Below are 21,914 nucleotides of genomic sequence, written 5' to 3'. Positions count from 1 at the left end.
AGTGCTGCATGCCAAAAATGGGGATAAATATAAAAAACCTTTTATACCAAAAGAAGCCGGACACAAAAGAACATAATTCCATTTATACAAAACACTAGAAAATACAAACAAATGCTACAATGACAAAAATCAGGTCAGTAGGGCTAGGGGTGGGGAGATCTGACTGCAAAGAGGTTTTAGGAAATTTTCAGGGGTGACAGAAGTGTTATATTGTGCTGGTGATTAAAAGTGTGTATGCAACTGTCAAAATTAATCAAAATGTACACTTAAAGTGGGTGCATATTATTGCATTGAATTATATATCAAGAAAACATTAACTTTAAAAAATTATTAGGCATGAATCAAATTATCTGAAAACTTAAAACGTCCTGACTACTTTATTTCAGCAACATGAAAGTGATAGCACTATTATTGTATTGAAAACCTACCAGGTAGATGTAATAAAATCTAGAAATCTGCATTTTATCATTTTCTTCCCCGATCCTCATTCCAATACCGGTCAGTCAAATATTTAAAGAGTAACTACAATATGCAAGTCACTTATAAAGAAAACATAGTAAACAAGTTTAATGAATGAATGAATTATTTAATTCCCAACTTGAAGTTGTACCTTTACAACATGTAGCTGGTAGGTACTTACTTAAAATTCTAATTCTGATGGGAGAGAAAATGACAAAGTCAAACACTGCAACACTAAATTTCGGAGATTTTCCTAATCTTGTACTGATGACTCTCCTATGCAGGATTGCATCATTCATTCATGCCGTTTGGTAACAGTGACATAAAACAAGGGAAAACTACTCAAAAGTAAATTGAGGAAAATAAAGTCTTGAAATCCCATGAACCATTTTACCTACGCCGATTAAGAAAAACACACGTAGAATCAGAGGCCCTGGATGTGGAAAAGGAAGGCGGGTAAATCATAAAGTTGGGCACACAGAGAGATAAACACATGCCCAGACTCACCCGGGCGCTGCTGCTCCTTCCTGGGCCGCCGCCACCGCCTCTCTGGCTCCCGCTGCTGTAACCTTCCGACTGCAGGGGGGGGCCGAGGGCCGGCTCCGACGTTCAGTCGCCGAGCTCCGAGGGAGGCGACCTGTGCAGACCCGCAGAGCTTTTACCAAACGATCATAAAAGATCTGCTGATAAGCACCTTGGCTTCTGCTAGGCTTTGCATAGGCTTTTCTAAACTGGAGACCCTGGAGATTCAGACTCTGCACAGCGGTGCTGGGGAGAAACCCTTGGCCCCGCCCCCTGGGAGGGGCTCCCTGAGCCCGCCCCTCCTCCCTGCGGGGGCTCAGCGCCTGCGGCCCTAGACTTGCAGCGCGAGGTGGACGTTTTCCCGCAGAGCCGCGAGCCTCGCCACCTCCACTTTGCGCGGGAGGGGCAAGAGGCTACCTTCGGGGCCCTCCGCGCCGCCGGCGCTTGGGAGGAGGGTTGTGAGAGAGCCGGGGACCTCTGCGCTAATTTTGCAATTAATGAAATCTCCTTCGGGACCTTTTTTGAATCCGCGTTTGACCTTATGCTCTTGTAGCAATGTAGGTCTCAAGAGAATTTCGGTAACGACTTATATTCGTATTATAAGTCAACTATATTTCAATTAAAAAACATGTATTATCGGGGCGCCTGGGTGGCTCAGTCGGTTGAGCATCCGACTTCAGCTCAGGTCATGATCTCGCGGTTCGTGAGTTCGAACACCGAGTCCCGCTCTGTGCTGACAGCTCAGAGCCTGGAGCCTGCTTCAGATTCTGTGTCCCCTCTCTCTCCGCCCCACCCCTGCTTGTGCTCTGTCTCTCTCTCTCTCTCTCTGTCTTTCAAAAATGAATAAACATAAAATTTTTTTTAAACCAAAAACGTGTATTATCAAAAGCAAAACTACTTATATTCGCAACTAAAATATAAAAAATCGTAACAAAATGAGTCTTTACATTCTTTTTTCCTTGTCATCTTATTTTCTCCTAGGAGTCACTTGCCGAGCTACTTTTAAGTTGACTACAATAAATAAGGGGTGAGCACCTCCAAACATTAACCTTTGGCTCAACCCGCGGGAGCTGGGCAGTGAGGTCCCACCTTAGAACAAACACAGCCTGAAACCTCAGATGCTGACAGTTCTGCAGACTCCTTCCAAGGGGTCACTCAGGCAGAGGGGGCGATATTGCTGGAGCGGGACACTTTGTCACGGCTTCTCTGCCGGCTGCTACAGAACCTCTCAACACAATTCTATCCAGAAGCAAGAGTGCTGCTGCTCTTTGCTCAGTTGTGCCCCTGAAGTTCAGTATTTTCAGATTTCATTTGTAAGAAACATTGTGCCAAAACAGGTTTGGGGCACACCTGGTTTAATTTCTCCCAGATCTGCCAAAGATGGTTCTGATGAAGCATGGGGAGAAGGAATTTTGATGTTTTGAAATATGAGGTAAAAAATGGGGCGCCTGGGTGGCTCAGTCGGTTAAGCATCGGACTTCGGCTGAGGTCATGATCTCACGGTTTGTGGGTTCGCGTGGGGCTCTGTGCTGACAGCCCAGAGCCCGGAGCCTGCTTCAGATTCTGTGTCTCATTCTCTCTCTGACCCAACCCCATTTGTGCTGTCTCTCTCCGCCTCTCAAAAATAAATAAATGTTGAAATATGAGGTAAAAAAAAATGATACAATTAATGAGGGAGGGCAAAATAAGGGGGCCTAAAAGAACGATCTAGTCAAGAACCTGTTTATATTTTGTAGTATGTAATTTATAAATAAGTATAATAAAAGAAACAAGATGTTGAACACCAAATATTTGTTCTCTCTCTCTCTCAAAAATAAATATATTTTTAAAAATTTAAAAAAAAAAGGGGGGGTGCCTGGGTGGCTCAGTGGGTTGGGCAACCGACTTTGACTCAGGTCATAATCTCCAGGTCCCTGAGTTGGAGCCCCTCGTGGGGCTCTGTGCTGACAGCTCCCAGCCTGGAGCCTGCTTCTGATTCTGTGTCTCCCTCTCTCTCTCTGTCCCTCCCCTGCTCGCACTCTTTCTTTCTCTCTCTCAAAAATAAACATAAATTTAAAAAAAATTTTTTTAAACACCAAGTATTTGTATATAAGTATAAATGGTAGTTGAGTATTTCTAGGGGAAAAGAAACCCAAGTACAATAATTTAAAAAGGTAGAATTAATTTCTGCTATTATTCATACTTCATAGACGTTTAAAATTAAACACATTTCAAATAAAATATTTGTACTGAATAAATAAAATCTGTCAGTTACTGTCTCTATCTACCTCACATTCACACCTGTACTAACACTTGTGGTCATGAGGGGGCAGTGTTGTAGACAAAAACCACATTTAAAAAAAAAAGAAAAAAAAAGTACAGAGGAAGCTAATGGTGGTCCTAGATACATGCATGTAACAATCATGAAGTAATGTTGCTGGACAAAGCATAACTATACAAATACATTACATTATGCTTCATTGTTCTTCTTCTGGAATAATGTTAAATAGCACATGTGAACCAAATACAATATAATAAAAACATTAGCAAATTATTTGCAAAGTTTTAATTATAATTGGTTAGTAAAAAGCAATTCAGGTAATTTTAGTAGTGTTCCTGAGAGGTTTCCTATAGATCACATTCTTATAAGCTAATATATTGTCTGATGATTATGTTAGAATCATGTACTTTTTAAAAAATAATTCAATGCTACTAAAATAGGCTTCTAAAATAGAGTAAATTGGATCACTCTAGAAACAATATGATATTGAACATGCACATTTTCTATGACCCAGAAATTCCACCTCAAAAATGTACTCAGAAGAAACTCTTGCACATAAGTAGCAGAAATCACATATAAGAATATTCACAACAATACTGTATACATACAGACATTGACAGAAACTTAAAAAAGAGAGTATCATTTAATATCATAAGTGATAACTTACAACATAAAATTCAGGAAGGTAGTTACCTCTGGATACAGGAAAGAAAATGAGACTGAGAAGAGATTATAGAGTTACTTAATGGCAGTGAGTATACAGATTTTTGTATTTGTGTGTATATATATATTTTATGAGACACAATATTTTTATCAACACATTAAATACTGATACATAAAAATATATAAATGTTTTAAAATAATATAAAGAAAATACAATTTAATGTCAACATTAAAAATAACATTCAAAATAAGTCACAGCATGGAAATAGGTCTATGATATGTCCTGTGAATGAAGCAGGTTGCAGAACAATATATATATTGTTTGATTCTCATTTCTGAAAGAAGAAAAACTCTGTATATGTCAATAGTAATTGTGGGGAGCAATTAATCAAGGAGAGTAAAAGGAGTGAAAAATTTACCTTTCTACTTTATTTGATTTTATAGTAGTTGAGATTAGTTTAAAAACATTTATTAATTTTTTAATGATTTGCAAATCAATTAAAACTAAATGCTTTAGGAGTGGGGGAAGGGTGAAATAGGTGGAGGTGGCCAAAAGGTACAAACATCCAGTTATAAAATAAATAAGTTATAGGTATGTAATCAAAACAGAAAAAACTCAGGGTTGTTTTTTTGGGTTTTTTTTTTTCCTTCCTATGTAGGGAAAAACCCAATTCTTTCCTCCTGTGTTGTTTTTTACTACTTGCCCTAAACACTTGACTTCTAGTCATCAAATGCGGAAGTTTTACCCCACACCAAACAATCTCTGCAACACTAGTTGGGCACCCTATAATTTAACTCAATTCTGACACTGTCTTCTCAAAGCATAATATCCCACAGGTTAAGGACTCAGTCCCACAAGGCTGCCCTCCCCCGCCTCCCCCCCCCCCCCCCAAACACACACACTTAGATACCAGCTGCAAGCTCGGGTTATCGTCTGTGCTTCTGACCAATTGGCTATAGATCAGAGGTTCCAATGCCCGCCATCCACTCCCACCCCCACCCCCGCCTCCTTAGGTTTAATTAATTTGCTAAAGCAGCTCACAGAACTCAACACTAACATTTACCAGCTTACTACAGGATACAGATGAACAACCAGATGAAGAGATACATAGTGTAATGAAGTCTGGGAGGGTCCCAAGCACAGAAGCTTCTGTTCCTTTAGAGTTGGGTATATCACCCTCCCCGTGTGGATCTGTTCACCAACCTGGAAGCTCTTCAAACCCAGTACTTTGGGGATTTTATGGAGCTTTCATACATAGGCATGATCGATCATTAACACCATTTTCAGCCCTTCTCTCTTCTCAAGAGAATGAGGGACAAGGCTGAAAATTCCAAACTTGGAATCATGGATTTGTCTTTCCTGTGACTAGGTCTCATCTAGAAGCCCACCCAGAGTTACTTCATTAGGACAAAAGACACTCCATCTCCCAGGAAATTACTAGGGTTTTAGGAGCTCGGTGTCAGAAACGGAAGTCAGGGGCGCCTGGGTGGCGCAGTCGGTTAAGCGTCCGACTTCAGCCAGGTCACGATCTTGCGGTCCGCGAGTTCCAGCCCCGCGTTGGGCTCTGGGCTGATGGCTCAGAGCCTGGAGCCTGTTTCCGATTCTGTGTCTCCCTCTCTCTCTGCCTCTCCCCCGTTCATGCTCTGTCTCTCTCTGTCCCAAAAATAAACGTTGAAAAAAAAAATTAAAGAAAAAAAAAAAAAAAGAAACAGAAGTCAAAGACCAATATTAGAACAAGAGATGCTCCTGGTGTTATTATATTTTAGGAAATAACAAGGATTTTTTTTTTTTAGTTTTTTTTTTTTTAATGTTTATTTTTGAGAGAGAGAGAGAGAGAACGGGGAAGGGCAAAGAGAGAGGGAGACACCCAAAGCAGGCTCCAGGCTCTGATGCTTAACCGACTGAGCCAACCTGGTGCCTCAGGAAATAACAAGTGTTTTAGGAGCTTGTGCCAGGAACCAGGGCAGAAACCAATATATATTTTCTATTAACTCACTGTAATGTATAATATTATCACTATAGTTAATACTGAATTGCATTTTTGAAAGTTGCTAAAAAGATCTTAAAAGTTCTCATCATAATGAAAAAATTATAACTATGTAATGGTGATGGATATTAACTAGATTTATTCTAGTGATCATTTCACAATATATACAAATATCAAATCATTATGTTGTACACCAAAACTAATATATGTTAATTATAGTGCAATAAAAAAATAAATAATAAAATAAAATTTAAAATAAATAAATGCCTCATATTACTAAGATAAATGATTAAATATCAAAAAAGTTACCTAGGGGCGCCTGGGTGGCTCAATTGGTTAAGCATCCAACTTCGGCTCAGGTCACGATCTCACGGTTTGTGAGTTCGAGCCCTGTGTCAGGCTCTATGCTGACATCTTGGAGCCTGGAGCCTGCTTCAGATTTTGTGTCTGCCCTTCCCCTGCTTGCGCTCTGACTCTCTTTCTCTCTCAAAGATAAATAAACATTAAAAAAAAATTTTTTTAAGTTATCTGAAGTTTCTAACTAGTCAGCCAATTGTGAAATCCTGTAATCCATCTTCTCAGTTTCCCTTCAACTTAGGGTGACCATGCATTCCTGATTTGAGTAGTGAAATTCATACAAAAACATGCTGAGTAGGTTGCTGGCTTTTACTTTCCTAATATGAAGAGAACAACATTGCTGGCCTAATGCCTTTCTATTTCTTCCAGCCTCTAATATTAATGAGATTAGTGGAGGTACAAGCAGTCATCTCGCAGCCACAAAGAAAAACCGAAAGAATGACAACAACCCAGCTATGAAATGATTGCACCATGGTTCCCAATAGCAGCAGCCATCCATCTCTACATTTCTTTTAAAAAATGAATAAACTCCTATTTATTTAAGCCAGTGCAGTTGAGCCCTCTGTTATTTGCAGGTGGAAGGCTAAAAACAGCTGAACAGAGATTTCAGCTGCAGTCCACCACAGAGCAGAGTTTGTCATAATAATCTTGTCAAAGTAGAGGGGTTTGGTCCACATCTTAAGCCTTCCACTAAAACCCCAGAAGGACCACAGTTTAGAAGTAAACATTATGTCCCAGAACAAAGTATTTGCTCTAAAACTGAGAGCTGAGAATGAAACTAAGGGACCAAGACCTCAGAGGGTTTGTTTGAGAGGTCAGAAGGGAAGAGAGAGTGGGACGGACATGGGTGTTTGGCTCCGTCTGGGGAGTTTAGCCCAGAGTGGCTCAGGTTCCAGTATGTCTCCTAGGTGCCTTGTAAAGCCCTCTCAGGGCCTGCTGAGACCTCACAAAGTATAATATCAAGACACCATAAGTACAAGGCAATCGGCCAGTATTTTAATTTCCTGATAGAACGAATGTAAACATTCTTTAGAAAAAAATAATGGAACCTATGTCCCTAAAATATCCAACCCCAAATGTCCAAAATGTACAATATAAAATCAAAAATTAAGACTTTCTAAGACACAGGAAAATGTAACCCACAATCAAGGGGGGAAAGGCAATAGAATAAACTCCAAGATAACAGAGATGTTACAATTACCATACAAGGCTTTAAAGCAATGAAGCTAAATATATTCAAAGACCTAAAGGAAAACATTGGTTGCCTAAATAAAAAACCTCAGGAGGAAATGGAAGCTTTTTTAAAAAAAATTTTTTTAACGTTTATTTATTTTTGAGACAGAGAGAGACAGAGCATGAATGGGGGAGGGGCAGAGAGAGAGGGAGACACAGAATCTGAAACAGGCTCCAGGCTCTGAGCAGTCAGCACAGAGCCCGACGCGGGACTCGAACTCACATACCGCAAGATCGTGACCTGAGCCGAAGTCGGATGCTTAACCGACTGAGCCACCCAGGCGCCCCAAAATGGAAGCTTTTTAAACAAAAAATATAGGGGCGTCTGGGTGGCTCAGTTAGTTAAGCATCTGACTCTTGATTTCAGCTCAGGCCGTGGTTTCAGGGTTCCTGGGTTTGAGAGTCTGGCTCCATGTGGACAGTGCAGAGCCTGCTTGGAATTCTCTCTGCCCCGTCCTAACTCGCACTCATGCACTCTCTCTCTCTCTCTCAAAATAAATAAATAAACTTAAAAAAAAAAAAATGGGGGAGCACCTAGGTGGCTCAGTTGGTTAAGCCTCCAACTTTGGCTCAGGTCATCATCTCACAGTTTGCAGGTTCGAGCTCCACATCAGGCTCTCTGCTCTCAGGAAAGAGCCTACTTCGGATCCTCTGTCTCCCTCTCACTCTCTGCCCCTCCCCCACATGTGCTCTCCCTCTCTCTCAAAAATAAATAAACATCAAAAAATAAAAATAAATTGGGGTGCCTGGGTGGCTCAGTTGGTTAAGCGTTCCGCTTCAGCTCAGGTCATTATCTCGCAGTTTGTGGGTTCGAGCCCCCAGGTCAGGCTCTGTGATGACAGCTCAGAGACTGGAGCCTTCTTCTGATTCTGTGTCTCCTTCTCTCTCTGCCCCTCCCCCACTCATACTCTGTCTCTATCTCAAAAATAAATAAATTATAAATAAATAAATAGAAAATATAGAACTGAAAAAGAAAATATACTAAATAAAAATTTACTGGATTTGTTTAACAGTATATAGGAGGCTACAAAGGAAAAGATCAGTGAACTTGCAGATAGATCAATAAAGAACTAAGTCTGGAGGGGATGGGGTGAGGACAGAGGAAACAGAGAAAGAAGAGCAAAGCAAACCCAAAGCAAGCAGAGAAAAGAAATAATAAATATTAGAGCAAAAGTCAATGAAATTAAAAACAAAAAATAGAGGAAATCTATAAAACCAAATCTGGTATTTGAAAAGATCAATAAAATTGACAAACTTCTAGCAATATTGACCAAAAAGAGAGAGAGAGAGAAAGAAAAAACACAAATTTCCAATGTAGGAATGAAAGATATACCACAGTAGACCTTACAGACATTAAAAAGATGGGAAATATTTGGAACATATTATACACATAAATTCAATTTTGATGAAATGGGCCGATTCCTTTGAAAACCACAAGCTACAAAACTCACCCAATAGATAAAATATATAACCTGAATATTCCTATATTAATTTTAAAAATTTAATCTGCAGTCTTGTTTTTTTTTTTTTTAACATTTATTTATTTTTGAGACAGAGAGAGACAGAGCATGAATGGGGCAGGGTCAGAGAGAGAGGGAGACACAAAATCTGAAACAGGCTCCCGGCTCTGAGCTGGCAGCACAGAGCCTGACGTGGGGCTCGAACTCACGGACTGCGAGATTATGACCTGAGCCGAAGTTGGACGCTTAACCGACTGAGCCACCCAGTCGCCCCAACAGGGTTCCTTTTTTATAGAACTTTTTGAAAAAAAAAAAATTCCGGGCCAAGATGATTTCACTGGAGAATTCTACCAAACATTTAAGAAAGAATTAACATGTATTTTACACACTGTTTTCCAGAAAACGAGAAAGGAGGAAATACTTCCCAACTCATTTAATGAGGCTTGTATTACCCTGATGCCAAAACTAGACAAGGGTAGTTTTCCCCCAAAAAGGGGGAAGCAAGAAAAGAAAAGCGAATAAGCAAGCAAGTTATAGATAGGTGTCTCAGGAACTTAGGCACAAAAGTTCTCAAAAAAATATGAGCAAATCAAATGCAGCAATGTATAAAAAGAATTGTACACCATGACCAAGTGGAATTAATTCCAAATATGCAAGCCTGTTCAACATTAGAAAATCAATCAATATAACCCATTATATTAACAGTCTGAAAAAGAAAAACCACATGATCTTATTAATTGATGTAGAAAAATCATTTAACAAAATTCTACATTCATTCATGATAAAAGCTCTTGGCAAACTAAGCACAGAAGGAAACTTCCTCAATCTGATAAAAGATATCTACATAAAACCATTGTACTTAATTAGGAAAGTGTGAATGCTTTCCTCCTGAGATGGGATTAAGGCAAGGATGTCCACTCTCACTACTTCCTATTCAACATTATATTGGAAATCCTAGGCAGTGCAGTAAGGCAAGAAGAATAAAACTGCCCTTTTTTTCAGATGACATGATTATCTACATGGAAAATCCCAAGGTTTTGTTTTTTTTTTAATCTCTTACAGCTAGTAAGTTTAGTAAGGTTACAGGATAATAGGTTACATGGTCAACATACAAATTCAACATATTTCTGAGTACTAGCAATGAAGAATTTGAAACAAAAATTTTAAAAACAAAACCAATTAGGGGTGCCTGAGTGGCTCAGTTGGTTGGGCATCAGGCTTCAGCTTGGGTCACAGGTCTTGCGGTTTGTGGGTTCGGGCCCCGCGTCAGGCTTTGTGCTGACAGCTCGGAGCCTGGAGCCTGCTTCGGATTCTGTGTCTCCTCCTCTCTCTGCCCCTCCCCCACTTATGCTCTGTCTCTATCAAAAATGAATAAATGTAAAAAAATTTTTTTAATAAAAAATAAAAACAAAATAAAAACAAAACCAATTATAATAGTCTTTTTGAAAAGGAAATACTAAGGCATAAATTTAATAAATTTAATAAAATGTGTCCAGGTCTTAGGCAGAAAAATTTTAAATACTGATAAAAATTCAAAAACCGAAATAAATAAACATACCATATTCATGAATTATAATACTCAATATACTAAAGACGTCAAGTCTCTCGAAATAAATCTTTAAACTTCTTGCAGTTCCAATAAAATCCCCAGCATATTCTTATTGATATAGACAAGTTGATTCTAAATTTAAATATGGGCAAAAAAACCTAGATTCATTATAACAATACAGAAAAAAAGTGGATCAATTTGGAGGAATCACAGTACCTGATTTTAAGATTTACTATAAAGCTACAGTAATCAAGACAGTATGGTATTAGAAAAGGACAGGCACTGGGGTACCTAGGTGGCTCAGCCCATTAAGTGTCTGACTCTTGATTTAAGCTCAGGTCAGGATCTTATGGTTTGTGAGACTGAGCCCGGCATTAGGCTCCATGCTGACAGCACAGGGCCTACTTAAGATTCACTCTCCCTCTCTCTCTACCCCTTCTCCTCCTCTCTCAAAACAAATAAATAAGCTTAAAAAAAAAAGTAAAGCACATACATCAAGGGTGCAGAATAGAATCCACAAACAGACCCAAACAAATATCACCAATTGATTTTTTTTACAAAGGTGTTAAAGGCGGGGCGCCTGGGTGGCTCAGTCCGTTGAGCGTCCGACTTCGGCTCAGGTCACGATCTCGAGGTCCGTGAGTTCGAGCCCCGCGTCAGGCTCTGGGCTGATGGCTCAGAGCCTGGAGCCTGCTTCCGATTCTGCATCTCCCTCTCTCTCTGCCCCTTCCCTGCTCATGCTCTGTCTCTCTCTGTCTCAAAAATAAATAAAAACATTAAGAAAAAAAAAATTTAAAAAAAAAGGTGTTAAAGGCAATTCAGTGGAGAAAGGATGTCTTTTTTAACAAATGGTATTGGAACAATCAGAATTTAGTAAGTTCAAAAAAAAAGCAAATGAATCTTCATGACCTACGGTTTACACTTTCTATAAAAATTAACTCAGGGGGCACCTGGATGGCTCAGTCAGTTGAGCATCTGACTTTGGCTCAAGTCATGATCTCATGGTGGGTTCGAGCCCCGCATTGGGCTCTGCCTGACAGTGTACAGCCTGCCTGAGACTCTCTCTCTCTACCTCTCTCTCTGCCCCTCCCCCACTTGCTTGAATGCATGCACAAGCAACCTCTCTCAAAATGAATAAACTTTAAAAATAATTGATACCTACATACAAACAAACTCAGAATGGACCATAAATCTAAATACAAACACTGAAGAGGGGCAGAGAAAAGATGGAGAAGTAGGGAAACCAGGATTTTCCTCATCCCTCAAACACAGCTGTATTGAGGTCAGAACGCTTGGAACACCCAAGAAATCGATCTGCGGAGTGGCAGAAAGATCTCTACAGTTGGAGGGAGACAGCTTGGCGGGATAGAGGTGAGTGCATGTGAATTGGGGGAGATCAAATGGCCATGTCGGCACAGAAGGGAGGGAACCCCTTCTGTGGAGAGACAAAAGGGAGAGAAAGAGAGGGGTTGTGAAATTGTGGTATGGAGTTAACACAGGAGAAAAACCTCTCCACACCATGGACTGGGGGACGAGAAATACAGAGAGTGCCAGTTTCTATTTTGCAACCAGCCTTAGGAGCTAAAACTCAGAGGTTTCAAAAGTGTGGGACTTGCTCTGGCAAAGCCAGAGCTGTGTGCACACTCCTGGGAAGGAGGGAGCCACCCAGAGAATGGTAGTGATCTCAGGGGCACACTGAGAGAGCACAGTCCCCTTTCTCCAGAACTGTGGGAAGAAGGTTTATTGCCTCCCCAAGGGCAAAGGACCCTGCAGGTGCCAGCCAAAGGCCTTGTATCAAAGGCCTTGTACTTCACCAGAACAGGGTCCTGATAGTGCAGGGTCCACATGGTGCAGGGTCCTTTAAGACTTCAGGTTTTGAATCCCAGCCAAGTGCCTAGAAGGCAGGAGAGAGACTGTGGAGCAGGGCAAGCTGAACTTCTAGGCTATTCTGTGAGGGCTACCTGAACAGTGTGGTTTGAGACACCGGTCAGGGGAGGAGAGATTAGGGTCTCACCATTTTTCTCCCCAACACTAACACTTCAGAGTGGGACTTCAGAAAGCAATGCAGCAGCCCCCAGTGGAAACAGGACCCGCTTACACCAAACTCCACCCCTCTGTGCCCTGGCAACTGCTTATCAGCTGGAGGAAGACTGACACTGACCCAACAACCAGCCTCTCCTCCAGATCAGCACAGCCACCGGTCCCAGGCCCCAAGAGACAACTGTTTTTTTGTTTTTGTTTGCTTGTTTGTCTGTTTGTCTTTTTCTTTGCTTTTTCTTTCTACCCTCTTATTTTCTTCTTTTGGAATCAGGTTCATAGTGTCTGACTGTTTATTAGATAGATAAATATAAATTTGTTTGATCAGGCATTTTTACACTATTCTTTTTATACCTTGTCTATCTCTTCTTCCTTTTTTTCTTTTCTCTTTCTCTGGATTTAGCCTTATAGAGTCTTTTTGACTCTCTCTTCGGTCTTCTTTTCTCCCCTTTCACTTTTCTCTTTTCAAGGGATCAGGTTTCCCCTCCCCCCCTTTCCTTATTTTCCAGGGTCACTTCAACAAACAAATCAAAGCACACATGGTTGAAGATCCAAACACTCCACCACTACAATCAAGGAGGAGCTTTGCAGAGGACTGACCAGTGGGATACAGCAGCCCAAATGCAACAACTGAGTGCATGCAACATACACCAAAAACACTTCCTGAAGTGCCAGGCCCTGGACAGTGTATGACCCTTTTTTAATATAGTAGTACTCACAGGTGCAGGACACAAAACAAGCTATTAAAACACACAAAAGAGGGGTGCCTGGGTGGCTCAGTCGGTTAAGCGTCCGACTTCAGCTCAGGTCACGATCTCGCGGTCCGTGAGTTCGAGCCCCGTGTCAGGTTCTGGGCTGATGGCTCAGGGCCTGGAGCCTGCTTCCGATTCTGTGTCTCCCTCTCTCTCTGCCCCTCCCCCGTTCATGCTCTGTCTCTCTCTGTCTCAAAAATAAATAAACGTTAAAAAAAATTAAACACACACACACACACACACACACACACACAAAAGACAGAAACTTAGCCAAAATGACAAAACAGAAGAATTCTCCTCAAAAGAAATTTCAGGAAGAAATCACATCCAGAGAATTGCTCAAAACAGATATAAACAATATATCTGAACAAGAATTTAGAGTAACAGTCACAAGACTAATAGCTGGGCTTAAAAAAAAGCATGGAAGCAGCAGAGAATCTCTTGCTGCAGAGGCCAAAGACCTAAGAACTAGTCACAATGAATTAAGAAATGCTATAACGAGATGCAAAATAAACTAGATACAGGGACAGCAAGGATGGAAGAAGCACAGGAGAGACTAGGTGAAACAGAAGATAAAATAATGGAAAATGATGAAGCTAAAAAAAAAGAGGGAAAGGAAATTACTAGATCACGAGGGGAGAATTAGAAAGTGAAGTGATTCCATGTAATGAAACAATATCCATATCATAGGAATTCCAGAAGAGTGAGAGAAAGGGACAGAGGGTTTATATGAACAAATTACAGCTGAGAACTTCCCTAATCTGGGGAAAGAAACAGACATCCAAGTCCAAGAGGCACAGAGAACCCCCTTCAAAATCAACAAAAACAGGTCAATACCATGCCATATCACAGTGAAACTGGCAAAATATAAAGAGAAAGAGAATTCTGAAAGCAGCTAGGGACAAATGGTCCTTAACCTACAAGGATAGGCACATCAGGGTAGTAGCAGACCTGTCCACTGAAACTATGCAGGCCAGAAGGAAGTGGCAGGAAATAGTCAATGTGCTGGATAGGAAAAATATGCAGCCAAGAATCCTTTATCCATCAAGGCTGTCATTCAGAATAGAGTGAAATAAAGGCTTTCCCAGACAAACAGAAACTAAAGTGTTGCATCCACACAACTCCTGAAACAGAATGCTACGGGCACCAGTGACAGTCACAACAAAGTTTATTGCAATGAGAGGCAAGGCCGACCGATCGGGACCAACACTCTTGATAAGAATGTGGCCCCAAACAGCCAGGGTACAGAGTTTTTTTTTTCAACGTTTATTTATTTTTGGGACAGAGAGAGACAGAGCATGAATGGGGGAGGGGCAGAGAGAGAGGGAGACACAGAATCGGAAACAGGCTCCAGGCTCTGAGCCATCAGCCCAGAGCCTGACGCAGGTCTCGAACTCACGGACTGCCAGATCGTGACCTGGCTGAAGTCAGACGCTTAACCGACTGCGCCACCCAGGCGCCCCGTGTTTTTATGGCCGATTATATTGTTTTATCATCACCTGGGAACAGAACAAACAGTTCCCAGACGCGTTAGAAACAGTTCCCAGATGAGTTAGAAACAGTTAGAAACAGTTAGAAACAGATGAGGTGATTATTTTAGACTTTCTGCCGCTAAGTTGCAACCAGTGGATCTCCTTGACCCTGCCTCTGATGCTCTTTTCTCTGAGCTTTTGTTTGCTTCATTGGTGAAGCCTGATTTACAAGAGTATGAAGCATAATTTACAAGAGTAAAGTAAGGCTGTTATCTCTTGACCTTCAGTGTCAGAACAAAGCTGTTATTTTTCAAACTACATGTTAGCCCTACACCACAATTTAACCCTTACAAAAGAAGTTCATGACCACTACACCAGCCCCACAAGAAATCCTAAGGGGGACTCTGTGAGTGGAAAGCAGCAAAAACTAAAAAGGACCAGTGACATCACCACAAACCTGAAATCTACAGATAACACAATGGCACTAAATCCATATCTTTCAATAATCACTCTGAATGTAAATGGACTAAGTGCCCCAATCAAAAGACACAGAATGTCAGAATGGATAAAAAACTGAGATCCATCTATATGCTGCCTATAAGAGACTCATTTTAGAACTGAGGAGACCTGCAGATTGGAAGTCAGGGAATGGAGAACCATCTATCATGCTACTGGACATCAAAAGAAAGCCAGAGTAGCCATACTTATATCAGACAAACTAGATTTTAAAACAAAGACTTTAGGGGCACCTGGGTGGCTCAGTTGGTTGAATGTCCAACTTTGGCTCAGGTCATGATCTCACGGTTCATGGGTTTGAGCCCCGTGTCAGGCTCTATGCTGACAGCTTGCTCAGAGACTGGAGCCTGCTTTGGATTCTGTGTCTCCTTCTCTCTCTGCCCCTCCCCTGCTCGTGCTCTGTCTCTCTCTGTCTCTCACAAAAAAATAATAAATGTAAAAAAAAAATTTTTTTTGAGAGACAGAGCACGAGCGGGGGAGGGGCAGAGAGAGAGGGAGACACACAATCCAAAGCAGGCTCCAGGCTCCGAGGTGTCAGCACAGAGCCCGACATGGGGCTCAAACTCATAAACCATGAGATCGTGACCTGAACTGAAGTCGGGCGCTCAAACAACTGAGCCACCCAGGAACCCGCTCCCCCACCACCACAATTTTAAAACAAAGACTTTAACAAAAGATGAAGAAGGGCATTATATCATAATTAAGGGACCTGTCCATCAAGAAGAGCTAACAATTGTAAATGTTTATGCCTCCTAATATATAAATCAATCACAAACATAAACAAACTTATTGATAATAATACTGTAATTGTAGGTGACTTTGATACTCCACACTTATGGCAATGGACAGATCATCTAGGCAGAAAATCAATAAGGAAACAGCGGCTCTGGATGACACATTGGACCAAATGGACTTCAGATATATTCAGAACTTTTCATTCTAAAGCAGCAGAATACACATTCTTCTCTAATGCACATGGAACATTCTCCAAAATAGATAATATACTGGGTCACAAAAAGGCCCTCAATGAGTACAAAAAGATAGAGATCATACCATGCATGTTTTCAGATCACAACGCTATGAAACTTGAAATCAACTACAAGAAAAAATTTGGAAAGCCCCCAAATACATGGAGGTTAAAAAACATCCTACTAAAGAATAATGGGTCAACCAGGAAATTAAAAAAAGAGATTAAAAAATATATGGAAGCAAATGAAAATGAAAACACAACAGTCCAAACCCATTGAGATGCAGTAAAGGCAGTCCTAAAAGGAAAATACATCACAATCCAGGCCTGTCTCAATAAGCAAGAAAAATTTCAAATACAGAATGTAACCTCACACCTAAAGGAACTAGAAAAGCAGCAACAAATAAAACCCAAATCCAGAAAGAAGGGAAATAATAAAGATTAGAGCAGAAAAAAACAATATAGAATCCAAAAAAAAAAAAAGAGTAGAACAGATCAATGAATCTAAGAGCCAGTTTTTTGAAAAAATAAACAAAATTGATAAACCCCTAGTCAGACTTCTCAAAAAGAAAAGAGAAAGGATCCAAATAGATAAAATCACGAATGAAAGAGGACAGATCACAACCAACACCACAGAAATACAAACAATTATTAGAGAATACTATGAAAAATTATATGCCAACAAACTGGAAAATCTGGAAGAAATGGACAAATTCCTCGACACCCACACATTACCAAAATTCAAATGGGAAGAAGTAGCATATTTGAACATACCCATAACCAGTGAAGAAATTGAATTGGTTATCAAAAATTTCCCAATAAATAAGAGTCCTGGGACAGAGGGCATTCCAGAGGAATTCTACCAGACATTTAAAGCAGAGTTAATACTTATTCTTTTCAAGCTACTCCAAAAATAGAAACAGAAGGAAAGCTTCCAGACTCATTCTATGAAGCCAGCATTACCTTGATTAAAAAACCAGACAAAGACCTCACTAAAAAGAATTACAGATCAATATTCCTGATGAACTTAGATGCAAAAACTCTCAACAAGATACTAGCAAATTGAATTCAACAGTACATTAAAAGAACTATTCACCATGATCAAGGTGAACTGGAGGGCTAGTTCAATATTCACAAGCCAATCAATGAGATATGTCACATGAACAGAAGGAAGAATAAGAGTGATCCTGTCAACAGATGCAGAAAAAGCATTTGACAAAACATAGCATCGTTTCTTCATAAAAATCTTCAAGAAAGTTGGGATAGAAGAAACATACCTTAACATCATAAAAGCCATATATGAAAGGCCCACAGCTAATTTCATCCTTAATGGGGAGAAACTGAGAGCTTTCCCCCTAAGGTCAGGAATACAACGGGGATGTCCACTCTTATCAGTGTTGTTTAACATAGTGTTGGAAGTCCTAGCATCAGCAATCAGACAAAAAATAATAATAATAAAAGGTATCCAAATTGGCAAAGGAAAAGTCAAGCTTTCATTCTTCACAGATGACATGATACTCTACATGGAAAATCCAAAAGACTTTACCAAAAAACTGCTAGAGCTGACACATGAATTCATCAAAGCTTCAGGATATAAAATCAATGTACAGAAATCAGTTGCATTTCTATATACCAATAATGAAGCAACAGAAAGAGATATCAAGGAATCAATCCCACTTACAATTGTACCAAAACCCATAAAAGACCTAGGAATAAGCCTAACCAAAGAGGTAAAAGATCTATATGCTGAAAACTACAGAAATCTTATTAAATAAATTGAAGAAGACACAAAGAAATGGAAAAACATTCCATGCTCATTGGTTGGAAGAACAAATACTGTTAAAATGTCGGTATTACCCAAAGAAATCTACACATTCAATGCTATCCCTATCAAAATAGCACCAGCATTCTTGTAGAAGCTAAAAGTTGTATAGAACCACAAAAAGACCTAAATAGCCAAAGTAATGTTGAAAAGAAAACCAAAGTTGGAGGCATCACACTACCAGACTTTAACCTGTATTACAAAGCTGTAATCAAGAGAGTATGGTATTGGCACAAAAGCAGACACACAGATCAATGGAACAGAATAGAGAACCCAGAAGTGGACCCACAAATATATGGCCAACTAATCTTCAACAAAGCAGGAAAGAGTATCCAATGGAAAAAAAGACAGTCTTCAGCAAATGGTTCTGGAGAACTGGACAGTAACATGCAGAAGAATGAAACTGAGCCACTTTCTTACACTGTACACACAAATAAATTCAAAATGTTTGAAAGACCTAAATGTAAAACAGGAAACCATCAAAATCCTACAGAGGAAAACGGGCAGCAAACACCTTGACCTCAACCACAGCAACTTCTTACTTGACATATCTCCAGAGGCAAGGGAAATAAAAGCAAAAATGAAATATTGGGACTTCATCAAAATAAAAAGCTTCTGCACAGCAAAGGAAACAATCAACAAAACTAAAAGGCAACTGATGGAATGGGAGAAGATATTTGCAAATGATATATGAGATAAAGAGTTAGTATCCAAAATCTGTAAAGAACTTACCAAACTCAACAACCCCCCCAAGAAAAACAAATAATCCAGTGAAGAAAAGGGCAGAAGACATGAATAGACATTTTTCCAAAGAAGACATCTAGATGTCTAACAGACACATGAAAAAATGCTCAACATCACTCATCATCAGGGAAATACAAATCAAAACCACAATGAGATACCACCTCACAACAGTCAAAATGGCTAAAATTAACAATTCAGGAAACAACAGATATGGGCAAGGATGTGGAGAATGGGGAACCCTACTGCACTGCTGATAGGAATGCAAACTGGGGCAGACACTCTGGAAAACAGTGTGGAGGTTTCCTATGACCCAGCAATTGCACTACTAGGAATTTATCCAAAGGATACAAAAATGCTGATTCAAAGGGGCACATGCACCCCAATGTTTATAGCAGCACTATCAACAATTGCCAAATTATGGAAAGAGCCCAAATGCCCATCAACTGATGAATGGATAAGGAAGATATGGTATATATACACAATGGACTACTACTCAGCAGTGAAAAAGAATGAAATCTTGCCATTTGCAACAACATGGATGGGACTAGAGGGTATTACGCTATGAGAAACAAGCCAGTCAGAGAAAGATAGATATCAAATGATTTCACTCATATATGGAATTTGAGAAACTTAACAGACGAACGTGGCGAAGAGAAGGAAAAATAAGGAAAAACAGACATGGAGGCATACCATAAGAGACTCTTAAATACAGATAACAAACTGAGAGTTGGTGGGGGTAGGAACATGTGGGGGGTAGGTTAAATGGGTGACGGGCATTAAAGAGGGCACTTGGGATGAGCACTGGATGTTATATGTAAGTGATGAATCACTGGGTTCTACTCCTGAAGGCAAGACTATACTGTATGTTAACTAACTTGAGAGAAAAATAAAATAAAATAAAATAAAATAAAATAAAATAAAAGCACTAAACTACAAAACTTTTAGAAAAAAATGTAGGAGAAAATCTTATGACCCAAGGTTAGGCAAATAGTTCTTAGACATGACATTAAAAGCACAATCTAGAAAAGAAAAAATAACAACAGACTTCATTAATATTAAAAGCTTATGCTCTGCAGTTATTTATTGGGTAGAGAATTTCAGATTTACAAGATGAAAAATTCTGGATACCTATTACCCACAACAATATGAATATACTTAGCATTACAGAATTATATTTAAAGTTCCAAAGAGTTAGAATGATTTAAAAAAATCATATATTTTATGGTCAGTGAAATATGCTCTCATCAATAATGCTAGTATAAAAATGCACCTACTGATAAAGATGTTCATGATATTTACTAAATGAAGAAGTAAGTTACATAAGGACATAGTTAAACTCAGTAACACCATCAACCCATTAGCTATCACTGATACCTATAGGCTATTTTACCCAACAACAGCAGAACATTCTTCTTAAGTTCATGTGTAAATTCACCAAGACAGACCACATTCTACACTGGAAACAATAGAAATCATATGATGTCAGACCACAATGAAATTAAACTAGAAATCAATAACAAAGATAACAGAGATAATCCCAAAAAATCTGGCAATTAAACAACACACTTCTTTTTTTTTTTTTTTAATTTTTTTTTCAACGTTTATTTATTTTTGGGACAGAGAGAGACAGAGCATGAACGGGGAGGGGCAGAGAGAAAGGGAGACACAGAATCGGAAACAAGCTCCAGGCTCTGAGCCATCACCCCAGAGCCTGACGCAGGGCTCGAACTCACGGACCGCGAGATCGTGACCTGGCTGAAGTCGGACGCCCAACCGACTGCGCCACCCAGGCGCCCCAAACAACACACTTCTAAACAACATATGGGTCAAAGAAGAATTCTCAAGAGAAATTTTTTAATATTTTGTACTAAATGAAAATGAAAACACAATTTATCAAAATTTATGAGATGCAGTAAAAGCAGTGCTTACAGGGAAATTTATAGTATTGAATGAATATTTTAGAATAGAAAAATAAGATAAAAAAAATCAATAATCTGGGGCGCCTGGGTGGCTCAGTTGGTTAAGCGGACGACTTCAGCTCAGGTCATGATTTCGCAGTCCGTGAGTTTGAGCCCCGCATCGGGCTCTGTGCTGACAGCTCAGAGCCTGGAACCTGTTTCAGATTCTGTGTCTCCCTTTCTCTGACCCTCCCCCGTTCATGCTCTGTCTCTCTCTGTCTCAAAAATAAATTAACATTAAAAAAAATTTTTAAATCAATAATCTAAGTTTCTATTTTAAGAAACTAGAAAAAGAAGAACAAATTAGACCCACAGTAAGGAGAAGAAACAAAAATCAGAGCAGAAATCAATGAAATTGAAAACAGGAAATTAATAGAGAAAAGCAACAAAATCAAAAGCTGATTCTTTGAAAAGATCAATAAAATTATTAAGACTCTACTCAGGTTAACTAAAAAAAGAGAGAGAGAGGACAAAAATTGCAAATATCAGAAATGAAAGAGGGAAATCCCATGGACACTAAAAGGATAATATAGAAATATTATAAACAACTCTACACATACAAATTTGATAACTAGATGAAACTGACCAATTCTTAGAAAAACACATCTAGCAAAACTCATACAAAAAGATGATTTGAAGGGGTGCCTGGGTGGCTCATCTGGTTAAGCATCTGACTCTTTGATTTTGACTCAGGTCATAATCTCAAGGTTTGCGGTACTGAGCCCCATGTCAGGCTCTGTGCTGACAGTGTATAGCCTGCTTGGGATTCTCTCTCTCCCTAGCTCTCTGCCCTTCTCTCCGCCCTTCAAAATAAATAAACATGAAAAAAAAATTCTTCAAAAAGATCACTTCAATCAGCCTATATCCATTAAGGAAATTGAATCAATAACTGATAACCATCTAAAACCAAAGACCAGGCCCAAACGGGATAACTGGTGAATTCCACCAAACATTTAGAAAAGAAATTGTACCAACTCTCTGCAATCTCTTTTAGAGGATAGAAGAAGTAGTAATATTTACTTCATACTCATTCTATGAGGTATTACCCTAATATCAAAAACAAAGACATTTGAAGAAAAGACAATTATAGAACAATATTTCTCATGAACATAGATGCAAAAGTCCTCAACAAAATATTAGCAAACCGAATGCAAC

The 21,914-nt window shown here is 39.6% G+C and overlaps 1 protein-coding gene across 6 annotated transcripts in view; it reads right to left on the bottom strand.

The window, feature by feature from the left end:
• Positions 1 to 21,914, bottom strand: part of PSPH (phosphoserine phosphatase) — a 57,549-nt gene that overhangs the window by 19,121 nt on the left and 16,514 nt on the right. For 2 of the 6 annotated variants that reach the window (XM_047839322.1, XM_047839323.1), the window contains exon 2: positions 967 to 1,096. The exons of 1 other annotated variant lie outside the window; for it this stretch is intronic. The gene's annotated coding sequence lies outside the window, so the exon portion shown is untranslated. Of the gene's footprint in view, positions 1 to 966; positions 1,270 to 2,331; positions 2,351 to 21,914 lie in introns of those variants that run through there. 3 more of the 6 variants (XM_047839321.1, XM_047839326.1, XM_047839320.1) reach the window with 3 other exon arrangements.

This window comes from Prionailurus viverrinus, chromosome E3, assembly GCF_022837055.1.
Source record: "Prionailurus viverrinus isolate Anna chromosome E3, UM_Priviv_1.0, whole genome shotgun sequence".
Lineage (NCBI taxonomy): Eukaryota > Metazoa > Chordata > Mammalia > Carnivora > Felidae > Prionailurus > Prionailurus viverrinus.
Note: the sequence above shows the minus strand (reverse complement) of the source record. Positions and strands in the feature narration are given on the sequence as shown.